Source organism: Schistocerca cancellata, chromosome 4, assembly GCF_023864275.1.
Source record: "Schistocerca cancellata isolate TAMUIC-IGC-003103 chromosome 4, iqSchCanc2.1, whole genome shotgun sequence".
NCBI lineage: Eukaryota > Metazoa > Arthropoda > Insecta > Orthoptera > Acrididae > Schistocerca > Schistocerca cancellata.
Window position 1 is genome coordinate 425,141,793 of NC_064629.1, and position 23,087 is coordinate 425,164,879.

Consider the following 23,087-nt stretch of genomic DNA (forward strand, 5'->3'; position numbering starts at 1 on the left):
GCACTACCAACAGACAAGTCCAGTTGTGGAGCGAGATGTTTGATTGTGATCTGTCGGTCACCACGAATGAGAGTGTCCGCACGTTCCAACATTGCTGGCCTTACAACTGTGTGTGGCCAACCGGCACGAGGGAGATCGGGCAGATTTGCGTGATCTTGTTGTAATAATCTTAGACGCCTCGCTCAACGACTCACGTTGCTTTTCTTTGCTGCCAGGACTCCATGGACATTCTGCAAGCACCAATGAATATCTGCGATGCTCTGATTTTCTGCCAAAACGATCTCAATGGCAACTCTCTGCTTCGAAGGCACCTCCGTTACAGACGCCACTTTGAAGGCTACGTAAATTGACGCCACTATAGGGGCTCAAGCGGGAATATTCCACGAAGTTGCATAACACATTTCACATTTTTGCAAGCGAAGTTGGTCGAGAAAGAAATGTGTTGCATTACCTACTCCTCATATGTAAGCAAAGAAGAGTCGAATGGAGAATCATGGGCCTTAAATGGGGAAATCAACTAATATTAGCGACCTCGACAACGGCCAGATTGTTATGGCCTGGTGCTTTTGAACGAGCATCTCGGAAACGGCCAATCTAGTTGATTCTTTGCGTGCTGCTGTCGTGAGCATCTATGGAAAATGCTTGAGAGATGGTGAAACCAAGAGCAGGTGCAAGATATTGGACGTCCACCCATTATCACAGAACGTGCAGGTCGAAGCCTTGCCTGCTCTGTAAAGTCATATAGGTGGTTGTCTGTAGCAGGGTACAATGCTGGTGCAGACACAATTGTTTTTGGGCACGCGGTTCAGCGCACATTGTTGAACAAGGAACTCTGCAGCAGACGACCACTTTGTGTTCCCATGTTGACCCAACGGTAGCTTCAGTTACTGTTGCAGTGGGCACGCGATCATGTAGACTGACCCGTGGATCAATGGAAACGTGTTCCTTGGTCGGATGAATTACGAATCTTATTAAATCCGATTGATAGTCGTGTACAGATACAACGGCATCCAGACGAATAGCTGTCTGAAGCATGCACTGTGCCACAGGGGCAGTCAGCTGTGGGCAGCAAATTCTCCTAACCAGATCCCAACGGATCACACCTGAGACGCTATCGGGCGTCAGCTCCGCGACGCCAACCCATTGACCTGTAACTCATGGGAATTGCGTCACTCGTGACGTCAACACTGAAAATGTTTGTACAACAACTTGTTATTCACAAAACTGAGATGGTGCAGTAGTTTTGGCAGCACTTAAAGTATCCACACCAGATATGAATGTGTAATCTGTAAACAAAACCAAGTTCGTTGTGAGTTGCACACAGGAGGAATGCCACTAACAGTATCCAGAAAGTCACTGTCCAAAGTAGGGTCGGTATCTGAATAGTAGCTAGCCCACACATAACAGAGCTCTAGCGGTGTACTAAACAAGACAGAGCCGTGGCCATTCACCTAGCACCGTGCTGGGAATGGCCTCGCCCGTGTGAACCAGCAGTGGCTCCCATTGCGGCAGCTGACTGAGGCTGAATCCAGAGCCTCCGATACGCTTTCAGTAACGTCCACCGACGGGAATATTAAATTTCTCAGCTCTGAAATCGTCATGCAGGGTCAAAAGGGCACAGTGTCAGTGCCGGTAGGCATGAGAAGATGGAGAGACACTAATCACCGGCAGCAAATCTAGGTCCATCGGCTCGGGCCCTAGCCTAACAGATGGCGCGGACGATGACTTTGTACTTGGACTGCGCTATATTGTGTATTGACGTTTTCCTCATTTCATTTGTGATGTGGCTAATAATTTCAATGCATGCTTTTGTAGAATGAAGACCGTATCCCGTGTCTACAACATTAAGTTCCTGTAAATTTGTGAAATGATTGGTATTTCTTCGCAACTTTATAACCTCGACCTGACAGGCCTTGGAAAGCCCAACAGTACTGGCCGATCACCGCGTCAGCTTCAGCCGATAGGGGTTACTGGAGCGGATATGCAGGGGCCTGGACGTTGTCAGTTTCCGTGACCGGAGCCGCTACCTATCAGTCAAGTAGTTCCTCAATTGGCCTCACAAAGGCTGAGTGCACTTTCCAGCAGCGGTCTATAGACCAGAATGGTCACCCATCCAAGCGCTAGCCAAGCCCGACAGTGTTCAACTTCGGTAATCTGACGGGAACCAGTGTTACTACTGCGGCAAGGCCATTGGTGTAACTCTATAAGCAGATGGAAAAATATTTTCTGTTACTTCTTTACTACGAGAGAAAGTGTTTTTTTTTTTTTGGCATCCTTTGTACTTCGCATTCTCCCTGTGATCGCGTATCTTTTTCATCAGTGAAATTAACTCTTGTTTTTGATTTTACCATCTGTCTATTCCACTAAGATTTTCATTCCTATCCTTTTATCGATGGCTAGACTTCGGACATCACGCACAGTTTATGGACCAACATTTTATTTTTCATATATAGACACTCATTTCTCTCGCAAAAGGCACTCTTCTGCAATATTCGGACCAGTCATAAAACAGAATCTTTCTTGCGTTCATCATGTACATTTTCGACACTTTCCGTTTTTTCGGCATTCCTTTTTTTACTGATCGGCATAAAGAGACCACTTATTTCACTCATTTTGAAGAATGATCGCGCTGATTGAAGGTAGATGACTCAACACTGACATGAACAGCTCTCAAACACCTGATCGTAGCAGCCAAAACACCACAGAACTAGAAACAATGATATAGCAAATGATCTGAGAGCAGCTTCCTGTTTCCGATACCAACGTATGAAACAAAAAAGTATGGTTCCACCTTATAACGAATCCACCCGAAAATTTCATTCGCGAAGACAGTGGCATCTAGAAGGACATAAATAAAACGAACATCTTTTAAACCGTAAGAAAAGAGGTGCCGCTACTGCGTACAGTTGCGTACTGCCACAAAAATGCGCAGCTTACAGTGATGGAAATTACTGAATCGAACAGCCGGCCGCTGTGGCCGAGCGGTTCTAGGCGCTTCAGTCCGGAACCGCGCTGCTGCTGCGGTCGCAGGTTCGAATCCTGCCTCGGGCACGGATGTGTGTAATGTCATATGGTTAGTTAGGTTTAAGTAGTTCTAAGTCTAGGGGACTGATGACCTCAGATGTTAAGTCCCATAGTGACACCTGAGTTTCTCCTGGCGTATACGACTTTCCAATAACTTCCGGAAATTCAGCCAGGTAACACTTTCAGCGACCGCCGATATTTTGGCGGGAGAACACCCCGCCATTTTCAAGGCAAACTGCAACGGACAGGCGATGTACATGCAAATTTAAAACCTCGGTTCTCGGACTGATGCAGAGAAAATAACACACACACTGAACATTAGTGCCACCTAAGATGACCAAGTCAGAGCTATCGATAGTGAGACCACCACTAGGTGAAGCCCCTCGCTAAATCCCGTACAGCTATTAAATTGCGGGGGTGCTGACTGCCACGTTTCACTGCTGTTCCAATTAGTCCCAGACGTTTTCTAAGAGCATTGAGACCTGGTAATTTAGCCGACCAGTCGAAGAGTGGGGCTGAGGACGGCATCACTTGAATGTCACTGTCAGCAACGTCTCCAGGTGCGACCGTGATGACAGCGGGGCAGCGCAGCTGACAATACAGTGCAGGCGGCCACCACCAAGTGGGAAGCTCTCTCCTCCGGCGGCGGCGCTCTCGTGATTCAGGGCAGGCTACCCTATCCTGTGGTCGAACAGTAGACCTCGTACTACATTCCAGGATGTCGCTCCGTGTGTCATAGGCTCGTGGTGCAGGTTATGGTACTGAGAAGAGAATATTTTAGTACACGAATGGTTGAGTACTTATATGCTCCGGACTATGTTCATTTTGGACTTAAGGTATCTACTCTGAACACTTCCTTGGTGGGAAGTGAGGAAAGGCTTCTGTCCTTCTGCTAGCGTATTGCAGCATCGGCTGTTGCTATACTGCGCCCAGCTGGCTCTGCTTCGCATCGCCTTTCGGCCGTGTTTTGCTTCGCATTGCCTGTCGGCCAAGTTTTGCTTCACAACGCATAGCACTCTTGCCTGCTTTCTGCTGGCTCTGCTGCAGTTCATTTCCACCCGGTGTACTTTTTGATTGAATACGGTTGAAATGCTACATAAAAAAGGTTCAAATGGCTCTAAGCACTACGGGACTTAACATCTGAGGTCATCAGTCCCCTAGACTTAGAACTACTTAAATCTAACTAACCTAAGGACATCACACACATTCATGCCCGAGGCAGGATTCGAACCTGCGACCGTAGCAGCAGCGCAGTTCCGGACTGAAGCACCTAGAACCGCTCGGCCACAGCTGCCGGCAAAGGGGCTCAACGGCCTGGTCCAACGGCAGATCATCATAAACAATGGAAAATGCCCTCACGCCACGAGACACTTTGAATACGTTTGAAATTTAATGCAGGACATTGACGCAAAAGCTGGTGATCAGGAAATTTACATCCCCACTTTTATTCTCTTGCCTGTCAAATAGTGGCCGCAAAGTTCAAGCATATGCAGTAGGTATCACACCCAATCACAACCACCTCCCAATACACAAACAAACACTGTTGTTGATGAAATCTGCAGATGCACCTCTCAATGATAGTCTATCCAGTGCAAGCCTCTTCATCCCTTTATAATTACTGCAATCTTCATCCATTTGAACGAGCTTGATGTAGGCAAGCCTCGGTCTCCCTCCATTACCCACATGACTATTGCTTGATGCCTCAGGATGTGTCCTATCTGCTGATCTCTTACCTTAGTCAAGTTTTGCCATACGTTTCTTTTCTCACCATTTCGATTCAGTGCCTCCTCACTAGTTATCTGATCTACCCATATAATTTTGAGCTTTCTCATGTAGCCTCACATTTCAGAATCCTCTCTTCTTGTCTTGTGCCTTTATCTTCACGTTTTATTTCTGTAAATGGTTACGCTCCAAATACATTGTCCACTCACATTACCACTTCTTGCAGAGCAGACCACTGTGAGACGTGCAGGAAGAGTGTCAGTGATGTTCTTGAAGATACCAACAGGGGCGTGGAGCCATGCCAACTTCAGAGCCATGGCCAGCTGCGCTAGGTTTCTTGGTTGAGGATCCATGGCCCAAACAACCCGATCGAGGTGGTCCCACAAATTCTCGATCGTTTTTAAATCCGGGGCGTTTGGTGTCAAAGGGAGTTCAGTCAGCTCATCCTTGTGATCTTCGAATCACGCACATACACAGTAAGCCGTGTGACACATTGCATTGTCCTGCTGGTAGATGCCATTGAGCCAAGGAAGAACGAACTGCATGTAGGCGTGTTCATGATCCCCAAGGATAGATGCATCCATGTGTTGATCCACTGTGCTTCCGGAAAGACGAGATCACGCAGGGTTGCTTCCGGCCTGGGCTCTTCCGTCGACTGTAGGAGGGTCAGGCCTTCCATTCGTTTCAAGCCGCGCATGCCAATGGCCACCTGTCCGATGGAGCATAAGATGTGATTAATCTGAAAAGGCCACCTGTTCCCATTTAGTGGACGTCTAGCTGCAGTACTGGATTGCGAATCCCAGCCTTCGTCGTCGATGAACAGCAGAGAGCATGGGTGCATCAACTAAGAGCCTGCTATAGAGGCCCATACGCAGCAACGTTCTCTGAACGGCGGTTGAGGACACTGTTGGTAGCCCCTTGGTTCCTCTAGGCAGTCAGCTGCTCAACAAAATGGCTCAAATGGCTCTGAGCATTATGGGACTTAACATCTGAGGTCATCAGTCCCCTAGGACTTAGAACTACTTAAACTTAACTAACCTAAGGACATCACACACATCCATGCCCGAGGCAGGATTCGAACCTGCGACCGTAGCGGTCGCGCGGTTCCAGACTGAAGCGCCTAGTACCGCTCGGTCACACCTGCCGGCAGCTGCTCAACAGCTGCACTTTTATTCGCGCCTACACATCTTCACAGCCGTCGCTTATCTCCCTTATATATGGCCCATGGTGCATCACCGTAACATCGGCACTGATTTGGATAGCGCCATCTTGCCATGCATGGTATAACTTAACCGCGGTGGCACGTGAACAGTTTACAAACTTAACCGTTTCGGAAATGCTTCCATCCTTGGTCCGAAAGTAGTGATCATACCCTCGTGGACGTCAGATAAATCTCTCCATTTCCGTAGTACGACGACTACTGGGCTACATTAAGGTGACAAAAGTCATAGGACAGCGATATACACATATACAGATGGCGGTAGTATCGCGTATACGAGGTATAAAAGGGCAGCACATTGACAAAATGGTTCAAATGGCTCTAAGCACTATGGGACTTAACATCTGAGGTCATCAGTCCCCTAGAACTTAGAACTACTTAAACCTATCGAACCTAAGGACATCACACACATCCATGCCCGAGGCAGGATTCGAACCTGCGACCGTAGCAATCGCTCGGTTCCGGACTGAAGCGCCTAGAACCGCACATTGACAGAACAGTCATTTCTATTCACGTGAGTCATGTGAATAGGTTTCTGACGTGATTATGGTTGCACGACGGGAATTGATATACTTTGACCGCAGAATGGCATCTGGCGCTCGAAGTATGGGACATTCCATTACGAAAATCGTTAAGGATAGCAATATTCCGATATTCACAGAATGTGCCGAGAATAGAAAATTTTGACTCATTACCTCTCACTATGGACAACGCAGTGGCCGCCGCTCTCACTTAACGACCGAGAACAGCGACGTTTGTGTAAAATTGTCAGTACTAACAGACAACTAAAACTGCGTTAAATAACCGCAGAAATTAATGTGGGACGTACGACGAACGTATCTGTTGGGAAATTGAGGCGAAATGTGGCGTTAATGGGCTATGACAGCAGACGACAGACACGAGCGCCTTTGCTAACACCACAGTATCCACTGCCGCGCCTCTCCTGGGCTCGTGACCATATCGGTTGGACCCTAGACGACTGGAAAACCGTGGTCTGGTCAGATGAGTCCCGACTTCAGATGGTAAGAGCTAACGGTAGGTGGCGCAGACCCCACGACGGCATGGGCACAGTTGGCAACAAGGCACTGTGCAAGCTGGTGGCGGCTCTATAGTAGTGATGATGATGATGTTTGGTTTGTGGGGCGCTCAACTGCGTGGTTTTCAGCACCCTACAAAGTCCTGATTTTTACGTAGTCCACGTTTTGCACAGTCCAGTGTAGCCACTGTCACGAATGATGATGATGAAATGATGAGGACAACACAAACACCCAGTCCCCCGGTAGAGAAAATCCCCAACCCGGCCCTGAATCGAACCCAGGACCCTGTGATCCAGAGACAGCAACGCTAGCCCCTAGACCACGTGCTGCGGACTCTTTAGTAGAGTGGGTTGTGTTAACATTGATTGGACTGGGTACTCTGCTCCAAATGAACCGACCATTGTCTGGAAATAGTTATGTTCGGCTACTTGGAGACCATTCTCAGCCATTCATGGACTTCGTGTCAGAAAAAACTATTGAACTTTTATGGATGACATGCGCCATGTCAATGGGCCATAATTTCTCACAATTGGTTTGAAGAACATTCTCGACAAGTCGAGCACCCGACATGAATCCCATTGAACATTTTTCGGACGTAATCGAGAGATCATTTCGTGCAAAAAATCCTGCACTGGCAACACTTTTGCAATTATGGACGGCTATATAGGCAACATGACTCAATATTTCTGTAGGAGACTTCCAGCGATTTGTTGAGTCAGTGTCACATCGAGTTGCTGCACTACGTCGGGCAAAAGGAGGTCCGACACGGTATTAGGAGGTGTCCCGTGACATTTGTCATTCAAGTGTACTTTCCGCATTCCCCCGACACGCTTTATATAACCTTCACTGATAGTGCTGCCATCTTCCGTATGTGAATCGTTATTGCACGTTGACGTGGAACATAGGCGGTGGTCTCGTTAAGGTAACTGGACAGTGTAGATACCTTCAGAAACGTCTTCTTAGAACTTCAATTTATATTCTATGTTAACAAATATCTGTTTTAAGTCATGTTTGTCTTGCCACTGCCAGTCTGGATACCATCCTATCAGGTTCGTCCATCATCTGTCTCATTTCCTGATCTATGAGGGTCACTCCAAAAGAAATGAACAATTTTTTTTTAAATCCATCTTTTATTCTACATGTTTGAAAGTTTTACAGTATGTATATACATCCTTTAGGAACAATATTTTCATTTCTCCACATAATTTCCATCACTCTCAACTGCCTTACGCCATCTTGGAACCAGCGCCTATATACCCGCACGGTAAAATTCTGGACCAACCTGTTGGAGCCACTGTTTGGCAGCGTGCACAAGGGACTGTAAGGCGGGTGTTTCAGTGTTGTCCATTCGAGTTTTGTGATCGCTTCCATGGTTTTTTGATTGACATGTGGCCGTGCATTGCCATGCAACAGCAAAACATACTGGTTTTGCCGACGTGGTCGAACACGACTCAGTCGAGCTTGAAGTTTCTTCAGTGTCGTCACATATGCATCAGAATTTATGGAGGTTCCACTTGGCATGATGTCCTTTGGTAAGAGTCCTTCGGAATCGAAAATCACTGTAGCCATAACTTTTCCAGCAGAAGGTGTGGTTTTGATTTTTTTTTCTTGGGTGAATTTGCATGATGCCACTCCATTGATTGCCTCTTTGTCTCTGGTGAAAAATGATGGAGCCATGTTTCATCACCTGTCACAATTCTTCCAATAAATTCATCTCCACCGTTCTCGTACTGTTCCAAAAGTTCTCTCCATACCGTTTTTCTTGTTTCTTTGTGAGCCACCGTCAACATCCCGGGAACCCACCTGGCACAAACCTTTTTTAACGGCAACACTTTCAGTATTCTGCAAACACTTTCTTCCCCTATCCCAACGTTCACTGTGATGCGTCTGTCTGCAGTCGCCAATTCGTTAACTCTCTGCACATTGTCTGGAGTGTGTGCAGTACGAGGCCTGCCGCTGCGAGGACAATCCTCAATATTGCCGTGCCCGCTTTCATCACGTAACCTGGTTACCCACCGACCGACAGCAGCTTCTCCATACACCTTTTTCAACCGTTTGTGGATGTTTCCCACTGTCTTGTTTTCACAGCACAGGAATTCTATGACAGCACGTTGGTTCTGACGAACGTCAAGTGCAGCAGCCATCTTGAAGACATGCTGTGACGACGCCACTCTCGAGTACAGGATGAACTAAGTTTGTAAACAAGCGGGAAGGATGTATCTACACACTGTAAAACTTTCACACATGCAGAATTAAAACTGTATTTTTACAAAAATTGTGTGCATTTCTTTTGGAGTGACCCTCGTAATTCCCTCTTCAATGCCTGATTAAATTCGCCCACATTTCGTTACCTTTGTTTGACTTATCCGATTACCTCTTTCGAAGCGCCATCAATCCCGTCCAACTGATTTTCCAAGTCTCTTGCCGTCTCTGGCAAAACTGCGATGTCTTCAGGAAATCTGAAAGTTTTAATTTATTCTCCATAAACTTTAATTCCCTTTCCAAATTTCTCCTACGTTTCCTTCACAGCTTGTTCATTGTAGACTGAATAATGTAGGGGATAAGGTACAATTCTATTCCTCTCACTTCCTCTTCATATCCTTCGACATCCCGCAGACATGACATAATTACGAGGGCGTGCTCAAAAATAGTGTCTCCGAATATTTATGTGAAAACTCTTAATTCCTTTTAAATAAGACAAACGTTACTAACATTCTAAATCTTTATTCTTCATGTCTACATATTGATCTCTCAACAGAGTACCCTGGCGACGAGCGCACTTCTCCCAAGGAGAGACCATTTTGTTGATACCTTCACTGTAGAATGTTTGACTTTGTTGAAGAAGCCACAACCTCACCTCCACTTGTATCGCTTCATCGCTAGCAAATTGACGTCCTAGAAGGTGTCCTTTAACTTTTGGAAACAGATGAAAAGTGGATGGGGCCAAGCCGGGACTGCAGGGTGTTACAAATAGGTACGGCCAAACTTTCAGGAAACATTCCTCACACACAAAGAAAGAAAATATGTTATGTGCGCATGTGTCCGGAATCGCTTACTTTCCATGTTAGAGCTCAATTTTATTACTTCTCTTCACATCACATTAATCATGGAATGGAATCACACAGCAACAGAACGTACCAGCGTAACTTCAAACACTTTGTTACAGGAAATGTTCAAAATATCAATCGTTGGCGAGGATACATGCATCCACCCTCCGTCGCATGGAATCCCTGATGCACCGATGCAACCCTGGAGAATGGCGTATTGTGTCACAGCCGTCCACAATACGAGCACGAAGAGTCTCTACATTTGGTACCGGGGTTGCGTAGACAAGAGCTTTCAAATGCCCCCATAAGTGAAAGTCAAGAGGGTTGAGGTCAGGAGAGCGTGGAGGCCATGGAATTGGTCCGCCTTTACCAATCCATCGGTCACCGAATCTGTTGTTGAGAAGCGTACGAACACTTCGACTGAAATGTGCAGGAGCTCCATCGTGCATGAACCACATGTTGTGTCGTACTTGTAGAGGCACATGTTCTAGCAGCACAGGTAGAGTATCCCGTATGAAATCATGATAACGTGCTCCAATGAGCGTAGGTGGAAGAACGAAACTAAAATGAGCTCTAACATGGAAATTAAGCGTTTCCGGACGCATGTCCACATAACATCTTTTCTTTATTTGTGTGTGAGGAATGGGCTAAAATGGTTCAAATGGCTCTGAGCACTATGGGACTTTACATCTGTGGTCATCAGTCCCCTAGAACTTAGAACTACTTAAACCTAACTAACCTAAGGACATCACACACATCCATGCCCGAGGTAGGATTCGAACCTGTGAGGAATGTTTCCTGAAAGTTTGGCCGTACTTTATTGTAACACCCTGTATATGGGGGATGATGATGACAGAGAATTCAAGGCAGATGCAGCGCTCGTGTATGGTCTGGCATTATCATGCTGAAGGAAAGGGTGCTCCATGTGTGTACGAACTCTTCTGTGGTTAGAAACTCGACTACAGCACGCTGTTTCTCACGTACGGATATAGTTACGTTACACATCGCCATAAAACACGCCATAATTCGGAGCACTCTAGCGGCAGAGGGTAGCAACCTGCACCAACAAAGTGTGGAAGTCGAGCAAGCAATAGGCATGACAGTAATACCTTAACAGACTCTGAGAACAGAATAAATGATTCGGAGGCATTACTTTTCAGCTCGGCCTGATACAACAGTACAGAAAAATCAGTGTAATAAAATTGTAAAACAGTCAGATAATCATTTTTAGTGGTAGAAGGAAGACAATAACTTCATCAGCAGAACAGCAGACATACATACAAACATACATTACAAGGAACAGAAAATATACTGAACTAGAAAGTGCCAGGGCTAGAAATGTGAGTCATAAGTACAGGGGCATAATATGTAACTTGAAGAGCTGCATTTAAGTGAAACTACAAGGGCGTGCTGAAAAGTAAGGTCTTCGAACTTTTTGTGAAAATTCTTATAGCTTTTTAAATAAAGCAATCCTTATTAACTTTCCACATATTTATTCTTTATGTCTACGCATTTTTAGCCCACTGCCGCTAGATGGCACCAAACTGTAGCGTGAAACATATCGATGTGTAGCGTAACTATGACGGTGCTCGAGAAACAGTTTGTTGTAATCTAGTTTCGAATTCGAAGAGTTCGTCCACATATGGAGCACACTCTCCTTCAGCGTGACAATGCCAGACCACACACGAGCATGGCGACATCTGCATCAATCGGACGCCTTGTGTTCACTGTCATCGAACGTCCACCATACAGTCCGAAACTTAACGAACACCTTCCAGAACGTCACTTTGATAGTGAAAAACTGGTGCAAGCATAAGAGCGGTTGTGGCTCCGTTAACGAAGTTAAACATTCTACAGTGACAGCATGAACAAACTATTCTCTCGTTGGGAGAACAGTATTCGTCACCAGCGTGACTATGTGCGAAATAAATATGTAGACGCGAAGAACAAATATGTAGAATGTTAATAACGTTTGTTTTACTTAAAAATCTTCAAGAGTTAACACATAAAAAAATCTGAAGCATAATTTTCCAGAACGCCCTCGTGTGTATGTATTTCAGGCTACGAAATAGGCTTCAATAAATTCAGGTGCAATGCGTATGTTAAAACGTAAATTCAATGTACTGTTATAGACCCACATAACCTAAAAATGATTAGTTCAAATTTAGAAGACGTCATTTTATTCCACGAAAAGCTCATGTATTGCTTACTTTATTCTTTATTTGTCGATACAGGTTTCAGTCACATGATCATCCTCGTTTGACCTAAACACTACGTATGTACGTGAGACAGAGAGAAAGAGTGTACATATAAGTTAACGCAAAACATAAGGCTTCACCAAACACATAGCCATTATCATAAATACTCAAGAAGTTTTACTTTTGCAGCGAAGGTTACAAGGTGAAATCCTAGGAGTCAAAAAGTATAAAAATCTTACTGTTATGCTGGTAAAACCATGTCATGTCAGTTATACAACTGTCTGTGTCTTAAAGTTACAGCTTGCCTTCGGCATTACTACTGCCAGGCATTGACAATGGCCAGCTGCAACGATCCTATAGGTTTGATTAGCTGATGTCTCTTTACAAACGGAACCAGCGATAGTGATTCTGCAATACCGGAACCTTAGGGCAGTCGATGATACATGTAGGCCACCCAAAGATACACGTATGTTCTATCATTGTAAAAGGTTTTACTCGTGTGACAGGAATTGTAACAAACACAATATTATTAGTTACACTTTCTAGCTCCTGTGGTCTTACCATTTGACACGACAGATAATCGATAAAACGTATACGCACACATAGCAATACGAACAGTAACTTTTTCATGTTACAATTACAGGTGGTATATGAAATTTATGGCATGGTGTATAAAACTACAGTATTGAAAAGAACATTTAGTCTACTCATATATGTCACAATTACAATGGCGGAAACAATTTCCAGTCCTCCCTTCACATTGTAGTTGAAATAAAACGTATATACGCAATAATGCACCGACATGATCTCTCGTCTTAAAAAGTCTACGTTTTCTAATTAATGTAAAAGTGTGTAAAAACAAGGTCAATGATTTTAAAAGTTTTGTCCGTTAGCTTTAGGCGTAATACATTGACGTTTTCTTAAATATATTACAGCTGTGGAATATAAATAACGAAAATATTCGTACAACAACTTGCCATGATTTTTGTTACCTTTAAAAATCTCAAGCCATCATTTTCGATAAGGCTCATGCAAAAATCTTGTATCAGAATTTAATTAAAAACTCTACAGAAGTTTATCGATGTCGAAAAATGGACGTCCCACGTATGATCGCACCCATCCTCCAGCAGAACAGCTGCCGAAATTTGTCTCTGTACCATCTCCTCAGGTTCAACCGTCAAGCTTTGTCTGAGACGCTTGTCGGCTCCGCATAATGTAATGTTCCGAATCTGTAATTCAATTGTGAGCCACGTCCATATTTCAGAGATGACTTGCAGTGCATGTTTAGGACGTTGACACATAGTGTGTGCTGAGCCGGCGCATTCCCTGTATTCGGAGCTCTCTCTTGTGAGAAGACGCTGCGTCAACAGCATACGATTCTTGCCATTCTAGACAGCTACGCCAAGTTTTTTTCTCTCAAACTTTTCTTTCATCTGTCTGCTGACTGGTTTGATGCGACTCGCCACAGTTCACCTCCTTTGCCAAGTTCTTCATCTGCTAGTAGAACCTACAACCTACGTCCTCAATTATTCTACCAAGTTATTCCCCACAACATGTATCCTCTGCAAGCTCCCTCTAGTACCGGGAAGGTTATTACATCATGTCTTTACACATGTCATGTCATCTTTTTTCTTCACCTCTCTGATTCTGCTAAGAACGTCATTTCTTATCATATCAGCTCACTTAATTTTCAGTATCTTTGTGTAACACCGTGTCTCAGACGCTTCGATTCTCTGCATTTCCAGTTTTCCCATCTTCAAGTTAAGGCCTATATTTGGTCCTGTTAGATTTATTTTGGCGATAAATGCCCTCTTTGCATGTACAAGTCTACTACTTATTTCCTTCTTACTTTGTCCCTAACGTTATTTTTTTCATGACAGCAGAATGCTTTTATTTATTCTGCTACGTGATCCCAAATTTTAAAGTTAAATTTGTCGTTAATATCATTTTGCTGCTCCTTGATGCTTTCCTGTTCCTTTTCGTTTACTCTCAGTCCACATTGTATGTTTAGTTGATCATTCCATTCAACAGTTTTTGGCGTACCTCCTCACTTTCGCAAATGATAATCATTTCATCAGCGAATCTCATTGATGGTGTCCTAAAACCTGAATTTCATTCTATTTCTCATCCTTTCATTTATTTCCTCTAACGGTTCTTCGATATATTGGTTGAACAGTAGAGGAGAAAAACTACATCGCTACCTTACAGTACTTTTTTAAGTAGGCTGTTTAGGTTTTTTATATTGGTAACGCCACGTAGCGCTCTGTATGAAAATCACTGGCTGTGCTGTGTGCAGTCTGTGGCTAGTTTGCATTGTTGTCTGCCATTGTAGTGTTGGGCAGCTGGACGTCAACAGCGCGTAGCGTTGCGCAGTTGGAGGTGAGCCGCCAGCAGTGGTGGATGTGGGGAGAGAAATGGCGGAGTTTTGAAATTTGTAAGACTGGATGTCATGAACTGCTATATATATTATGACTTTTGATGACTATTAAGGTAAATACATTGTTTGTTCTCTATTAAAATCTTTCATTTGCTAACTATGCCTATCAGTAGTTAGTGCCTTCCGTAGTTTGAATTTTTTATTTAGCTGGCAGTAGTGGCGCTCGCTGTATTGCAGTAGTTCGAGTAATGAAGATTTTTGTGAGGTAAGTGATTTGTGAAAGGTATAGGTTAATGTTAGTCAGGGCCATTCTTTTGTAGAGATTTTTGAAAGTCAGATTGCGTTGCGCTAAAAATATTGTGTGTCAGTTTAAGCACAGTCATGTATAATTTTTCTAAGGGGACGTTTCACTTTTAATTGAAAGACTTCTCTCTTGACCATCCATTCTTATCGTATAGTCTTGGTTCTATTCATCTTTCCTTACAGGAGTAAACTCTTTTCTGAAGGTTCTTCTTTTGGGTCAGCCACAGCTGCACAAGTCCATTTTGTAAAATGAAGAAACTGCACGACAGATGCCGAATCAACAATCTTTCATTACATAGACGACCAGTTTCCGAACAGATAAAGTTCCACCATTTGGTGTAAAAAATTAAATCACTTAACCATCCGACATCATCCTCACCCCATTGTTGCCATAAGATAAAAGTTCTGTGTCCAAAGAGTTAAAGGGGGTACATAAATTCCATAAAACCGTTCCTTCGTGCTGCCCCGACTGGGAACATCAACAAGGAAACTACGTCATAGTATGTATGTAATTTACTATTACATAGTTTTCCTGTTAGTGTTCCCGGCCGGACCTTTTATGTCCCCCATTTTACACTTTTGAAACGGACCTTTTGTTCTGTGACAACAGTGAAGCAAGGACAATCTCAGATGGTTAAGTGATTTTATTTTTAACATCAGATGATGGAACTAACTGTTCTGAACACGATCGTGTATGCAATAAAATATTGTTGATCCGGCAATTGTTGTGCGACTTCTTCATTTTACATTTTTTTCTGAGAATTGGGAACATCTTGCAGCCCTTTACATTGTAGAACGTTTTTCTTGGTCGACTAATCCTATGAGTGTGTCTGGATTTTTCTAAATACTTGCTCCCATTGTCAAGTGAAACGTCAGAACTTCCTCGCTGATGCCTTTAGCTTCCCTTAAGCCAAACCAAAAAGAGAACCAGAGGTTGTACAGAGTTTCAGGGAGAGCATAAGGGAACAATTGACAGGAATGGGGGAAAGAAATACAGTAGAAGAAGAATGGGTAGCTTTGAGGGATGAAGTAGTGAAGGCAGCAGAGGATAAAGCAGGTAAAAAGACGAGGGCTAGTAGAAATCCTTGGGTAACAGAAGAAATATTGAATTTAATTGATGAAAGGAGAAAATATAAAAATGCAGTAAATGAAGCAGGCAAAAAGGAATGCAAACGTCTCAAAAATGAGATCGACAGGAAGTGCAAAATGGCTAAGCAGGGATGGCTAGAGGACAAATGTAAGGATGTAGAGGCTTATCTCACTAGGGGTAAGATAGATAGTGCCTACAGGAAAATTAAAGAGACCTTTGGAGATAAGAGAACCACTTGTATGAACATCAAGAGCTCAGATGGAAACCCAGTTCTAAGCAAAGAAGGGAAAGCAGAAAGGTGGAAGGAGTATATAGAGGGTCTATACAAGGGCGATGCACTTGGGGACAATATTATGGAAATGGAAGAGGATGTAGATGAAGATGAAATGGGAGATACGATACTGCGTGAAGAGTTTGACAGAGCACTGAAAGACCTGAGTTGAAACAAGGCCCCCGGAGTAGACAACATTCCATTGGAACTACTGACGGCCTTGGGAGAGCCAGTCCTGACAAAACTCTACCATCTGGTGAGCAAGATGTATGAAACAGGCGAAATACCCTCAGACTTCAAGAAGAATATAATAGTTCCAATCCCAAAGAAAGCAGGTGTTGACAGATGTGAAAATTACCGAACAATCAGTTTAATAAGCCACAGCTGCAAAATACTAACACGAATTCTTTACAGACGAATGGAAAAACTATTAGAAGCCGACCTCGGGAAAGATCAGTTTGGATTCCGTAGAAATACTGGAACACGTGAGGCAATACTGACCTTACGACTTATCTTAGAAAATAGATTAAGGAAAGGCAAACCTACATTCCTAGCATTTGTAGACTTAGAGAAAGCTTTTGACAATGTTGACTGGAATACTCTCTTTCAAATTCTAAAGGTGGCAGGGGTAAAATACAGGGAGCGAAAGGCTATTTACAATTTGTACAGAAACCAGATGGCAGTTATAAGAGTCGAGGGACATGAAAGGGAAGCAGTGGTTGGGAAGGGAGTAAGACAGGGTTGTAGCCTCTCCCCGATGTTATTCAATCTGTATATTGAGCAAGCAGTAAAGGAAACAAAAGAAAAATTCGGAGTAGGTATTAAAATCCATGGAGAAGAAATAAAAACGTTGAGGTTCGCCGATGACATTGTAATTCTGTCAGAGACAGCAAAGGACTTGGAAGAGCAGTTGAACGGAATGGATGGTGTCTTGAAGGGAGGATATAAGATGAACATCAACAAAAGCAAAACGAGGATAATGGAATGTAGTCGAATTAAGTCGGTTGATGTTGAGGGTATTAGATTAGGAAATGAGACACTTAAAGTAGTAAAGGAGTTTTGCTATTTGGGAAGCAAAATAACTGATGATGGTCGAAGTAGAGAGGATATAAAATGTAGACTGGCAATGGCAAGGAAAGCGTTTCTGAAGAAGAGAAATTTGTTAACATCGAGTATAGATTTAAGTGTCAGGAAGTCATTTCTGAAAGTATTTGTATGGAGTGTAGCCATGTATGGAAGTGAAACATGGACGGTAAATAGTTTGGACAAGAAGAGAATAGAAGCTTTCTAAATGTGGTGCTACAGAAGAATGCTGAAGATTAGATGGGTAGATCACATAACTAATGAGGAAGTATTGAATAGGATTGGGGAGAAGAGAAGTTTGTGGCACAACTTGACCAGAAGAAGGGATCGGTTGGTAGGACATGTTCTGAGGCATCAAGGGATCACCAATTTAGTATTGGAGGGCAGCGTGGAGGGTAAAAATCGTAGGGGGAGACCAAGAGATGAATACACTAAGCAGATTAAGAAGGATGTAGGTTGCAGTAGGTACTGGGAGATGAAGAAGCTTGCACAGGGTAGAGTAGCATAGAGAGCTGCATCAAACCAGTCTCAGGACTGAAGACCACAACAACAACAACAACAAGCCAAACTGATCGTCGCGTAACATATCCTCAATTTCCTTTCCATTCATTTGTGTACAGGGTGTAAACAACAACTGTTTGCAACGTACCACAACGTTGTAGGGGAAGTCGAGACGAACAATTTGCTATAAGACACTTGCGGTCTGTCAAAACGGGAAGAAACAAACTGGCCTACAAAAGACACTTACGCAATACCGCATGCACGACATTTTTAATATTCTCTCGCCCTCTTACGCCACCACCTTAGACGTGCACTGAATGAATGAATAGTAGTAGATCATAGCTATTGTCATTCTTGACAGTATGAATAGCTGTAATGAAAGCGCCTTCGTGGTAGGCTACTAACATATTAACGCTATCCCTAAAGGTACTAAGGCTGTCCTCAACCACAAAGTCCGTTTGACTATGTAGTACTTTACTAGGCAAGATATGCTGGAGGAGGTATCATGCCCTTGCTTTCCTCCAACCTCTGATCTGGCTGACAGTTCAGCCCTTTCGTGTTGAAAACTCATTCCACACATATTTGAAAAATTGAAATTTAAAAAATTCCTCATTCATGATCAATATTACATTTTCACTTAGATTTCTTTTTTTTTAAGTTGACCGATTTCGAAATTCAATGAGGTGAGATACATGGTTCTAAGTTCTCATTGTAACCCATGATTTTCAAAATTAAACTTTTGTTTCTAGACGGAATTTGTCAGGATGCCAAATATGCATATGAATAACTAGCCATTATCAAAACTCATTCGTACACATGACAGCGAAGAACGTGACATATCGCGAACAAATTTTCGATATAAAATTTTGAGATGGCTTTAACACACCAAATACCAATGTTATTTACAATCTACACTAACTACAAATGATATAAAAGTCAACATAATTATTAAGAAGTGCAGTAATGTTCGAAAACAATGGATATAATATTTGAGGAAACAGCTATTCACTTCTGACCTTCTTGAAACGAAGAAGATTCTAATTTGATTTCATTTTAGTTAAACAGAAGCATTGTGCCAGGTGTAAGCACAAGCCATTGCCAGAGACAAAAGTGTGATAAATTACAGAAAATAAATCGTTGAATTAACTGAGACGGGATCGCTGGACCTTGTGTTTTTAGGTACACATCCAGCGAGCCGCACGCTTTTCAAGTCCCAAGAGTGGAATGAAGTTGCGTCTATGGACTTTGACCACCGGAACAGAGATTGTGGGGAGCCATTTCTGATCGCTAGATTGTGCTCTAATACAACGGATTAAGTTGCAAACTCTCTTCGCATTACCTCACGGAGATACGGCACGTAACAGTGCTAACGGTAGTCCATCGGTAATTTGAGGACCTAAAATTCGACGGTTCTGTTGGTGTTGTTCCAGAGGAGAAGGCTGCGTTCCGGAAACGTGTTTAACTTTTTCCCTCCTTCATCAACAACAGTACATTCATCAGGCACCCACAGTATATGAGTGGCAGACACAACAAGAGAAGCGTTGTGCATCACGGACAGGTTTACTATTGAAATTGAGAAAGAGTGCGTTGTAGCAAGAGTTGAACAACGTGTTATGTCCCCCCACGTAGGGAAATAGTAGTTAATACGGAGAATTATCGACAATCACTATTCCCATTCGCCAGTCGCGGATGGAACATGGAAAGGGGAGGGGAGGGGAGGGGGGGGGGGGAGATAGCGGTATTAGAAATACACACACCGTAAGGTGTGCTCAGTAGAGATGTATATGTAGATCTTCATATTCAAACCACATGGCCCCATGTTTGAGAGTTATGTCAACTTCTTCACCGTAAACTTTATTTATTTATTTTTTTTTTTTGCAGTTTCTGTAGACTGTCGTTTTCCTTTGCCTCTGTTTCTATGAAAACTTGAGTTTTAGAATAACTTCGCGATATAATTAATTCATTTCACGTGTAGTGGAAGCCCATCGCGAATCATGTTTCCAGGTGTGGAGATAGCTGGCGGGGAAGAGTGTGCTCAAGTTACTTCAGGTACATCACACACTGTTGACCCCCTTACTGTTGATTACAACCCGTAGTAGAGCTACCAGACAGCGGCGATGTTGATTACTACATTTCATCAACTGTTCCAAACAATTTCAGACAATTCGTAAGGAATAAGGGCCGGACAATTTATCAGGCGACAGGGTGCCTGAGTGTTCGCCAAATGAGAAACGTATGCGTGCACCCTGTGAACTTGGCTGTTAACAACTTGGATGGGCAGCGCGGTTCCCTCCAGGGCCCGACTCCGACCTCGCGCCCGTGGGGCTCGGCTGCTCGAGCAGAGTATTTCACCTCCGATGTTACATAAAATTAACTGATGAGTGTAACATCAGGAACAAAATGGACACCTGAATCTTCTCCGTTGATTGTGATTGTTAAATCAACGTATTGGTACGAGCAAGTACAAAAACTCTGTATCTCACGATGTAGTGAAAATAGTTAATTTAATCAAAGATCGTTCTATTAATTATAGAATTTTTGGAGGAAATGGCAAGTATTTAAATGTTTTTACTGACACATACGTAGGTTTGGTAGTTATCTCGGGGCAGAACTGTTCTTATATTGTATGAACTTTATCTTTTCTAGCCAACGACACCATCCCCAAGGCAAAGTCTGGCTTCAAACTGGCTTATTTGTCAGCCATTTTCTTAAAAATCAACACTTTAAACTTATTACTTCAGCAACCAAACACAAAAATTTGTACTGCGAACGACCATATTGAATGCTTCATTGAAAACCTTAAAGTTTGGGAAATCTGTTTAAATTCCAATCAAATTGAGTGCTTCGATACTCTTCACGACTTGGTGGTAGAAACTCATCTTACTTCAGACAAAACTGTTAAGAACATAATTAAAGAAATGTTGTAGGGACTTAGAAAAGCTTTCAAAGGCTAAATCCCAGCTCTGTCTAGTAACAACAACCGGATTCGCAATCTCTTGGACGAGACAGTGATTATGAAATCCACATGAATTGTAAAGTAAAACGAGGAGCTTCTAGAAACCAAACAACTGTGAGCTGCTTACACTCTGATCACTGCACCTCTTGCTCCACATTGTCTACATAAGGTTACGTAGCTGCCCACACACGAGTGGATGTTAGCGACTGATTCTGTAGCATCTGCAGTCTCTGCCTGTGCATTAATGGAGACGCGACTTTAAAGCCTTCGCGGCTCTCTGGCAAGAAAGCCGCCGTAGCGTCGACGAGGAAGAAGTCGACCTCCATCTTGTTGCCAAAGGTTGAGTCAGCGGCCGGCAGCGTCGACACTGTCTTTTCTTTTCTTTTTTTTTTTTTTTTTTTAAAATCTCATTTCGTTCGCTTTCGTTCGTTGCATCTGCTCGGGACGGACGTCGTAAGACATCCATTTAAGTTCGTTGTTGATCGATTAACTCAGTTTTTTTTATTACAGAGGGCTGCTAACCCTCTGACCGAGCACGCTGAGCTACCGTGGCGGCTGTACCGCCGGAGCGGGGTCGATGGTCGGCCGAGGCGGCGGGCCGTCCGAGGCGCTCTCCGTTGGGTATGGTCGGGCTCATTTGTGGGGTCCGGGAGCGAGGCGGTAGGAGAAGCGAGAGCAGTGGCGTACGTTACCGTTAACACCGTAGGCTGCGATGCGGGTGGTCCGTCGGCAGCTAGAAGTTGAGTAATACGCCTTTGTAGGCTTGTAGGCATTCGGATCTAAGGTGGCCTTTTTTGCCACACCCAGAACAGGTCCGAGGCTGGCCGTCATACATAATTATTGCACGACATCAGCCGATCTGTAAGTAGGACGGTACGTGGCTTTGGAGATTAATGGTGACCTGTCGGACGCCTTTTAACACAGGATATGTCCGAAACTGTGTCCATTTCTCTGCACTATGGCCGTGGACTATGCCGTATGTTCGGTGTGCTGTAACGTTTTCCTCTGCAGGAAGTTCGAATGGCTATTCGAAAATGCGTATCGTACGCATACCTAAGCCCGCGTGGTCGACGGTCACCGCCACGACACTGCCATCAGCATTACGGAAGCGGAGCTCCTGTTTGGTCTCGCGTAGGATACGCTATCATTTTATATAAATGCAATGTATGACAGCGCCGTCGTAGAAGGGTTGTATATATTTGAGTGGTGTCTCTTCTGTTGGACATGTCCAATGGAACAGGCATCACTCATGATGAAGTACCTAGTGCATAGTTATATGAAGTAGAGAATGGGGAAAGGATGCGTGGGATTTCGTGACTTCCAGCCGCACAGGGCCTTGTGGTAATGCAATGAAGAAAGTTGAAAACTTGTGTCAGACCGGGACTCGAGCCCGGATTTACGCTTCTCTCGAACAGTTGCCTTAATTGCTTCGGTCATCTGGATATTGTCCCAGATCGACTCAAATTTCCAACTTATTGCACTCTGTAATGCAGCATCTCTCCTCCATTAACCCATTAACCCCGTACTCACAGACGCACGGGTTTTCAAAAATGGTTCAAATGGCTCTGAGCACTATGGGACTTAACTGCTGTGGTCATCAGTCCCCTAGAACTTAGAACTACTTAAACCTAACAAACCTAAGGACATCACACACATCCATGCCCGAGGCAGGATTCGAACCTGCGACCGTAGCGGTCACGCGGTTCCAGACTGTAGCGCCTAGAACCGCACGGCCACACCGGCCAGCCGCGCGGGTTTAGCCGAGCGGTCTACGGCGCTGCAGTCATGGACTGTGCGGCTGGTCCCGGCGGAGGTTCGAGTCCTCCCTCGCGCATGGGTGTGTGTGTTTGTCCTTAGGATAATTTAGGTTAAGTAGTGTGTGAGCTTAGGGACTGATGACCTTAGCAGTTAAGTCCCATAAGATTTCACACACATTTGAACTTCCCGTACTTACAAATTATTGAGTCCCGTACGTGTTCCGGTGATATTAGTGCATCCGCACTGAAACAGATGTCAAGGAGCCGTCGCGTTCTTACAGAAATGTGTATATTATTTAAGTGGCGTCTGTTCTGTCCAGATGGCTGAAGCAGTTAAGGCAACTGCTCATGAGAAGCGGTAAATCAGGGTTTGAGTCCCAGTCTGGCATCAACTTTCAACTTTCGCTATTGCATTACCACAATGCTCTGTGACCGCAGCTCGTGGTCTAGTGGCTAGCGTTGCTGCCTCTGGACCACAGGGTCCCACGTTCGATTCCCGGCC